The following is an 8,133-nucleotide window of genomic DNA, read 5'->3' as shown; positions in this document are numbered from 1 at the left end:
GGTGATTCACTGGCAGCAAAGCAGACTCCAGGATGGTGTGTTGCCTCCCTGGTGCCAGGGTCCAGGATGTCTCCCAGCAGCTGAGGGACATTCTCAAGGATGAAGGTCAACAGCCAGAAGGCACAAATGGGATGAGGTCTGATAGTTTCCCTACCACTGACATGAGTCTCACTACATTAACAACTCCCCAACACTTCCACAAACCCACCTGTGGCCAGAGAACACACACAGATCTTTATCAAGGCTCGCTGGGTTCGTCATCTCCAGATTCCTCCCGGTGTCATGTGTTAGTGAAGGTAGGAATAGGAAGAAAGGACAGATGAATGTATGGCTCAGGACTTGGTGCAGGGGGCAGAGATTCAGATTCAGATCTTTTGGTCATTGTCATCTCTTCTGGGGCAGACGTCACCTCTACAAGAGGGATAGTTTGTATCTGAAATGGAGGGGACCAATATGTTTGCAGGGAGGTGTTACCAAGAGGGCTAAACTGGAGAGGCAGGGGGGTGATGGCAAGGTGGAGATGAAGATAAGTAAGTCTCAAAGGAAGGACAGGCAGAGGGAGGTGAAGTTATATAGTGAGACTGATGGGTGGAGGTTTGTTCATTTCAATGCAAGGAGTATTGTGGGCTAAGTAGATGAACTTTGAGCCCAGATCGCTGTTGGTGGAATATGATGTTGTGGTCATTGTGGAATTATGGTTGTGACGGGGACATGACTAACAGCTCAATGTTTCTTGTTTCTATGGGATAAAGATGGGGGGATTGCTCTATTAATCAGGGAAACGATCTTGTTGGCACTCAGAGTGGAGACTCTGGATGGTTTGTCCATTGAGGTGATATGGGTAGAGCCATGTGAAAATAAGAAAGGTGCAAGCAATCCAACGGAATTGTATGAGAGGTCTCCCAAGAGTGAGCAGGAAATAGAGGAACAGATGTGGACACAGATTACTGAAAGATTACACAAATGGATGTATTGGGGGGTGACTAATGGTATATCCAATAGGATGTTTTATAACAATTGTGAATAGTGCAATGTGAGAAAGGAATCCAAAATGGACCTTGTGTTGGGAAATGAGTCTGTCCTGGTGACTGATGTTTTAATGAAAGAGTATTTTGGAGATAGTGAATACAACTCCATAAGTTTTAAGATTGGTTTGAATAGGGATAAGTCTGGCGTGTACGACAAGGCAAGGCAAATGACACCATTATTAGGCAGGACCTTGGTAAGGTACACTCAGGGCAGTTGTTATTAAGTTACTCCAAGTCTGAGATTGTGAATTGTCTGAAGGTCAGTTGATCGAAACTCAAGACCGGCAAGCTCCAGTAAGGAGGAGAGATAAGACTGGCAAAGTAAGGGACTGAGATGACCAAATACATTTGTAAAGTTGGTCAAAAATAGAAAGGAAACAAATACAAGGTTGAAGAATATGAAAGCAGAGATGGCCATTGAGGAATATAAAGCAAGGAGGAAAGAACTCAAGTGGGCGATTAGAAGGGAGAAAATAGGCCACAAAATGGCTGTGGTGTTTTGGAGTAAAGAAAGTTCCAAGGCTTCTTATACATACATTAAAATCAAGACGGTAGACAACGAGAAGGTGAACAGGGATAAATGAAGGAAACTGAAACTGGAGTTAGGGGATGTAGGTGAGGTGTCAGATAACTCCAGGGATGAGAGGAACAAGGGAAAAGGAAAAAATATGTCAGTAAAAAGGTGGGGTGGATTGTTTAGGGATTTGTGGCCTGAAAGTCAAGAATTCAATGTTCATGAGGTTGTCAGATACCCAAGAGAAATATGAAGTGAGATTTCTTCAGTTTGCATGTGGTCTCACTGGCAATGGAGGAGGCCAAGGACAGAAAGATCAGTATGGGAATGGGAGTTAAATGGTTTATTTGTTTAGAGAGAGTATTCTGCGAATTAAAGAGCTGTGACTCACATGACAACAGCAGGAAACAATTGGAAATGATTCTTTGGGATAGAATTGACTCCCATTTGGAACAAAATAGATGAGGGGACTAAAGAGGGCATGACGTTTACGTGGCATTGTCTACAGTGATTTTAATAAGGCACTTGGTAAAGTCCCCCATGATAGACTGATGCTGAAGATTAATAAACATGGCATTAACATTGAATTGTTTGTCTGGATTCAGAATGGGCAGACTAGAAAACAGAGGAAAAGGCAATATTCAGGCAGGGAATCTGTGACCAGTGGAGATCTATATGGATCTCTGCCAGGACCACTGTCGGTCATCATTTATACAATGAATTTAAATGTAGATGGGTTAGTTAGTACATTTGCAGATGAGAACAAGATTGCTGCACTGTGAACAATGATGTTAAAGTATCAAAGTCTGTTGTAAAGTAATGAATGGGATTTAGACCAGCTACAGAAATGGGTGGACAAATGACAGATCAAATTTAATCCAAGCATCTGTGAGGTGTTGCACTTTGGGAGGTTGAATATAGGGGGAGATATACAATTAACGGCAAGGCCCTTAACAGCATTGATGTACAGAGGGACTTTGGGATCCAAGTCCCAAACTCTGTGAAAATGGTAATACAGGCAGATAGAGTGGCAAAGAAGGCAGATGGCATGCCTTTGGTTGGATCATTGGGTATAAGAGTCAGGAAGTCAGGATGTGATGCAGCTTTGTAGGACATTGGTTAGGCCGGATTTCAAGCATTACATGCAGTTCTGGATGCCCCAAAAATGCAGATGCAGAGGGTTTGGAGACAGGGCTGAGAAGGTTGACAAGAATGATGCCTGTGTTACTGGATATTAGCTCCAGGGAGAGGTTGAATAGACTTGGATTGTTTTCTCTGGAATGTTAGACATTGAAGTGAGGCATGATAGAATGATACCATATTATGAGCGGCAAGGTCAATGTAGACAGTCAGAATCTTTTCCCCAGGATGGAAATATCAAATACAAGAGGGCATGGGGGGCTTTTAGGTGAGAGAGGCAAAGTGTGAAGGAGATGTGAAGGACAAGTATTTAACACAGAGTGGTGAGTGGCTGGAACGTTGCTGCTGGTGGTGATGGAGGGAGATGTGTGAATGGGATTTAAGAGACTTTTGGATAAGCACATGGACATGCAGGGAATGGAGAGATATGGATTATGTGTAGGTAGATAAGAGTTGGTTGTGGCATTATGCTCGACATAGACCTTGTGGGCCGAGGGGCTTGTTCAGGTGCTGAACTGTTCCATGTTTAATTCACTGTGGAATGAGGAGCCGGCAGGGAAGCAGGAACATGTTTATTCTGTCCCAGGTCTGTCCGACAAGGGCCGGGGATGCGGTGTATCCAACAGAAATTAGAAATCAGATTTATTTCTTGGATAATGCAGGCGACATTGTGTTAAACGGACCGGACAATCCTGGGAGTGACACTGTTGTCTGGGAATGGGAACCACGCTCAGGGCGGGGAAAACAGACAGTGGTAACTCTCGGCGTCCAGTACAACGGCACGTGGAGCAAACAGTGGGGCAAAGACTGGGGAAACACAGACAAGAACCAGGAGGTGGATGTGGATGGCCATACTGGTAATCTGGCAATAACAAAACCCAGATTTAAATGGTCAGGATTGGTCACTTTGACTGAAACACATCCGAGGTACCAGATCCTGAAACAATATGAAATATATGGGATGAAAGGTGAGTGGGTGAGACACGGATCAACAATATGTTTCTCTGTAAATAATGTCACATGTAATGATGAAATATGGCGGGAATTGTGAGACTTCTTCCACCCGATGAATCTCCCAATGAAACAATTGGGGGAAAGATTTGTCTTCATTGATTCTGTGGGCCTGGGGTGAGATTGTCGAGTGAGTGACACTGCTGCTCAATGTTACCCAGTGAACCAGGTCCATGGCTCACTTGGTTATGATCCCAGAGGATGTCCATCATCTGTGGAACTTACACTGGTGGGAGAGTTCCCACCTTGAGGGCGGTCGGGGGAGACAGGACAGGGACAAATGGACAAACGTATCAATCCAGTTACATCTAAACATTGTTTGCATTCACTGGTCAGAGTGTTGCCGGTTGCACCAGCAGTGTCAGAGTGAACAACCGGCATTTACCTGTGTGAATATGAACAGCTTCAGGACTTCCACCCATGTGTTTCACAACGAGGAACTCCACAACTTGCTGGCAGTTCTTGCGGTGAATCTGCCAGCGCTCCCCTTCACTTCTCCATGTGGAGACCAGGACTGGAGCAGGATTATGCTGATATTCCCCAACACTGGCACCGGGAAAACTGCTCCAGGATCGGGGGCCTGCAGGGGTGGAGACTCTTCAGGACTCAAAACTAATCCTTATTGTAGAATTAGACTCTTTCATGATAAACAAAAATGAAATATTCAATATTAATAAATGAAGTTTACTTCTAAAAGTTGGTGCCACTCAGAACCATTCCAACAGCTTGGGAGCTTTAGCAGAGGATGAACAAGGCCTTTGCCTCCTGTAGATAATTCTCCACAGGTGGAAAGGGATTGGGATTTATTCATTGCTCTAACGTTTGCTGAGATACAGTGAATGAGGTTGGATCCAACGACTTTGATCTTCATGTTTTCCTCAGCGAAATCTCCAATGCAGAATATTATAGGCTGCAGGAGTACGTGCTGAGGGACACACTGAAGATCAGTGCAGACAAAGCAAAGGCATTGTGGAATAAAACTACAGTACATGGACCTCCTGCCACCAGACCCAACCGAGCTAAATCTAATGTACAAACCTCTGAAACACTTGAATCTCAGGATGCAGCATGAGTGTCTAGAGTGTTATGTGTACACAATGTGTGAACACTGCCAACGTGAGGATCAATAACACTATATCTGTGTAGTCTGAACAATATCACATTCAGATTTAGATTCATATTAGTTTATTGTCATATACATTTGGGTAAAACACATTCATTGTTCAGATAAAGTCAATTATAATAAAAGGTGCATTAAAAAATGCAACAAAAGCAAAAGAGCAGAATGGTGCAAGTTCAAGTTCAAGTGAGTTTATTGTCATGTGTCCCTGTATAGGACAATGAAATTCTTGCTTTGCTTAAGCACACAGAACATAGTATGCAGAGTTTGCAGTCTGAAGTAATGCAAAATAAAACTAACCTTTATGAAAATGTCCCAGGGGATGATGAGTGTTTGTGGCTCTGGGCTTGGACTAGCTGGAGTTTAGAAGAATGAGGGGTGGGTCTAGGTTTTCAGTTGAGGTGAGATTGAGCCCAGTCATTGGACTTGTATAAACCACTACTCACTCTGAATCTCATTGATCTGTTCTGTATTAATGCCTACAATATTCTGTTGTGCTGCAGCAAGCAATAATGTAATTGTCCTATCTGGGACTAGACTTGTACAAACCACTACTCACTCGGAATCTCATTGATCTGTTTTTCACAGTTGAGGCAAGTCCACAGAACCCTCTGCTGGGCAGTGACGTTACACTCTGCTGCACCATCTCCAGACTCTCAGATACAGTCAGTCTTCACTGGAGACCCATGGACTCATCCCAGCAGAACAGGGGCAACACTGATCAGATCCGCATGGATAACGCGGTCTATCTGATGGTTCGACACGTTACAGTGGAGGATGGGAAGCTGTATGTGTGTGAAGTACGGGAAAACGGAAACATTCTTCACACAAGTAACACAGGTTTTACTGTAGACATCAGTAAGTGTTCACACCTCCCATTGGGTATCAAGTAGACACTTGTACCACGGTGCTTCTTGTAATATTATATGTGCGCTCCGTGAAGAACTGTGGCAGTGACCAACTGCTCTCCAGTATAAAATGCTGCAATGATTAGGGAGAAGTTTCCAGAAAGTCTCTGTGTGGAGCAGCTGCCTGCTTGTCTCTGTGTGACAGACACACACACAGCACAGGAGGGGAATGTCTTTCTGTAACCATTGTTCAGTAAAGTATTTTGCAGGTTTATCTTGTCATCAATGCCCCAGTATCTGAGACTGAGATACAGGACTCATCTTGCCATCAATGCTCCAGTATCTGAGACTGAGATACTGATACAGGACTCATCTTGCCATCAATACTCCATTATCTGAGACTGAGATACTGATACAAGACTCACGTCAAAGTGTCAGATAGAAAGTGTAGTCACCAGCACTTGCTGCTCACACACACACTGGGGGTCCCGACCTACACATCAACACTGAACAACATTCCATCCCCTCTCCCCACACTGACCCTTCTCTCGCAGTCTGGTGTTGCTTGAAGTGATTCCAGTTGCTGCAGACTCGGGCTTGGGATCAGCATTCAGCTGGGAGCAGGACCCGGGAACAGGGAAGGACAGGGAATCAATGAGTGTAAATGGGAGAGGGATGGTGGGAATAATGGGAATGACCCGATCCACTTGAAGTGCCAACGTGCCCGGGTCAGTCCACGTGCAGGCATCCTCTGGGCAGCTTCTGTCCACAGCCTGAACCTGAACCTGAACCTGAACCTGAACCTGAACCTGAACCTGAACCTGAACCCGAACCCGAACCCGAACCCGAACCCGAACTCGAACTCGAACTCGAACCCGAACCCGAACCCGAACCCGAACCCGAACCCGAACCCGAACCCCAACCCCAACCTGAACCTGAACCTTAACCTTAACCTGAACCTGAACCTGAACCTGAACCTGAACCTGAACCTGAACCACCTCCTGCAGACTGACAGAGACATTCACCTCCCACACCGCTCTCGCGAGTCTCCGGGAGGTTTCATTCCATCCCGGGACATTCCCGGACAGTCCGGGTTTGGGGGCCAACCTCATGTTGAAATGTAGAGTGGAATATCCAAACTTCACTGCAACTTACTGCCGTACAGCACATTATATTTTATAAAGATCTGATGAGTTTAGTGCGGCATTCATGAAAGATGTTACATTTGAAACTTGATCAGTTGAACAAAACACCACACATGTTTATAAGATACGGTTGAGAATCTGTGTATGGCACAGTAACTGTAATACTGAAAGGAGTTATCCTCTGTCTCTCTGATACAGATTTATATAGGAAGACATACACACTTTACCGCTCCACCACCGGTCACAGTGAACTTCACCTGGTTTGTTATAGTTATAGAAACATAGAAACATAGAAATTAGGTGCAGGAGTAGGCCATTCGGCCCTTCGAGCCTGCACCGCCATTCAATATGATCATGGCTGATCATCCACTCAGTATCCCGTACCTGCCTTCTCTCCATAACCTCTGATCCCCTTAGCCACAAGGGCCACATCTAACTCCCTCTTAAATATAGCCAATGAACTGGCCTGGACTACCCTCTGTGGCAGGGAGTTCCAGAGATTCACCACCCTCTGTGTGAAAAAAGTTCTTCTCATCTCGGTTTTAAAGGATTTCCCCCTTATCCTTAAGCTGTGACCCCTTGTCCTGGACTTCCCCAACATCGGGAGCAATCTTCCTGCATCTAGCCTGATCAACCCCTTAAGAATTTTGTAAGTTTCTATAAAATCCCCTCTTAATCTCCTAAATTCTAGAGAGTATAAACCAAGTCTATCCAGTCTTTCTTCATAAGACAGTCCTGACATCCCAGGAATCAGTCTGGTGAACCTTCTCTGCACTCCCTCTATGGCAATAATGTCCTTCCTCAGATTTGGAGACCAAAACTGTACGCAATACTCCAGGTGTGGTCTCACCAAGACCCTGTACAACTGCAGTAGAACCTCCCTGCTCCTATACTCAAATCCTTTTGCTATGAAAGCTAACATACCATTCGCTTTCTTCACTGCCTGCTGCACCTGCATGCCCACTTTCAATGACTGGTGTACCATGACACCCAGGTCTCGCTGCATCTCCCCTTTTCCTAGTCTGCCACCATTTAGATAATAGTCTGCTTTCCTGTTTTTGCCACCAAAATGGATAACCTCACATTTATCCACATTATACTGCATCTGCCAAACATTTGCCCACTCACCCAGCCTATCCAAGTCACCTTGCAGTCTCCTAGCATCCTCCTCACAGCTAACACTGCCCCCCAGCTTAGTGTCATCCGCAAACTTGGAGATATTGCCTTCAATTCCCTCATCCAGATCATTAATATATATTGTAAATAGCTGGGGTCCCAGCACTGAGCCTTGCGGTACCCCACTAGTCACTGCCTGCCATTGTGAAAA

This window comes from Amblyraja radiata, unplaced genomic scaffold (assembly GCF_010909765.2).
Source record: "Amblyraja radiata isolate CabotCenter1 unplaced genomic scaffold, sAmbRad1.1.pri scaffold_87_ctg1, whole genome shotgun sequence".
NCBI classification, from domain to species: domain Eukaryota; kingdom Metazoa; phylum Chordata; class Chondrichthyes; order Rajiformes; family Rajidae; genus Amblyraja; species Amblyraja radiata.
This window is presented reverse-complemented; position numbering follows the sequence as displayed.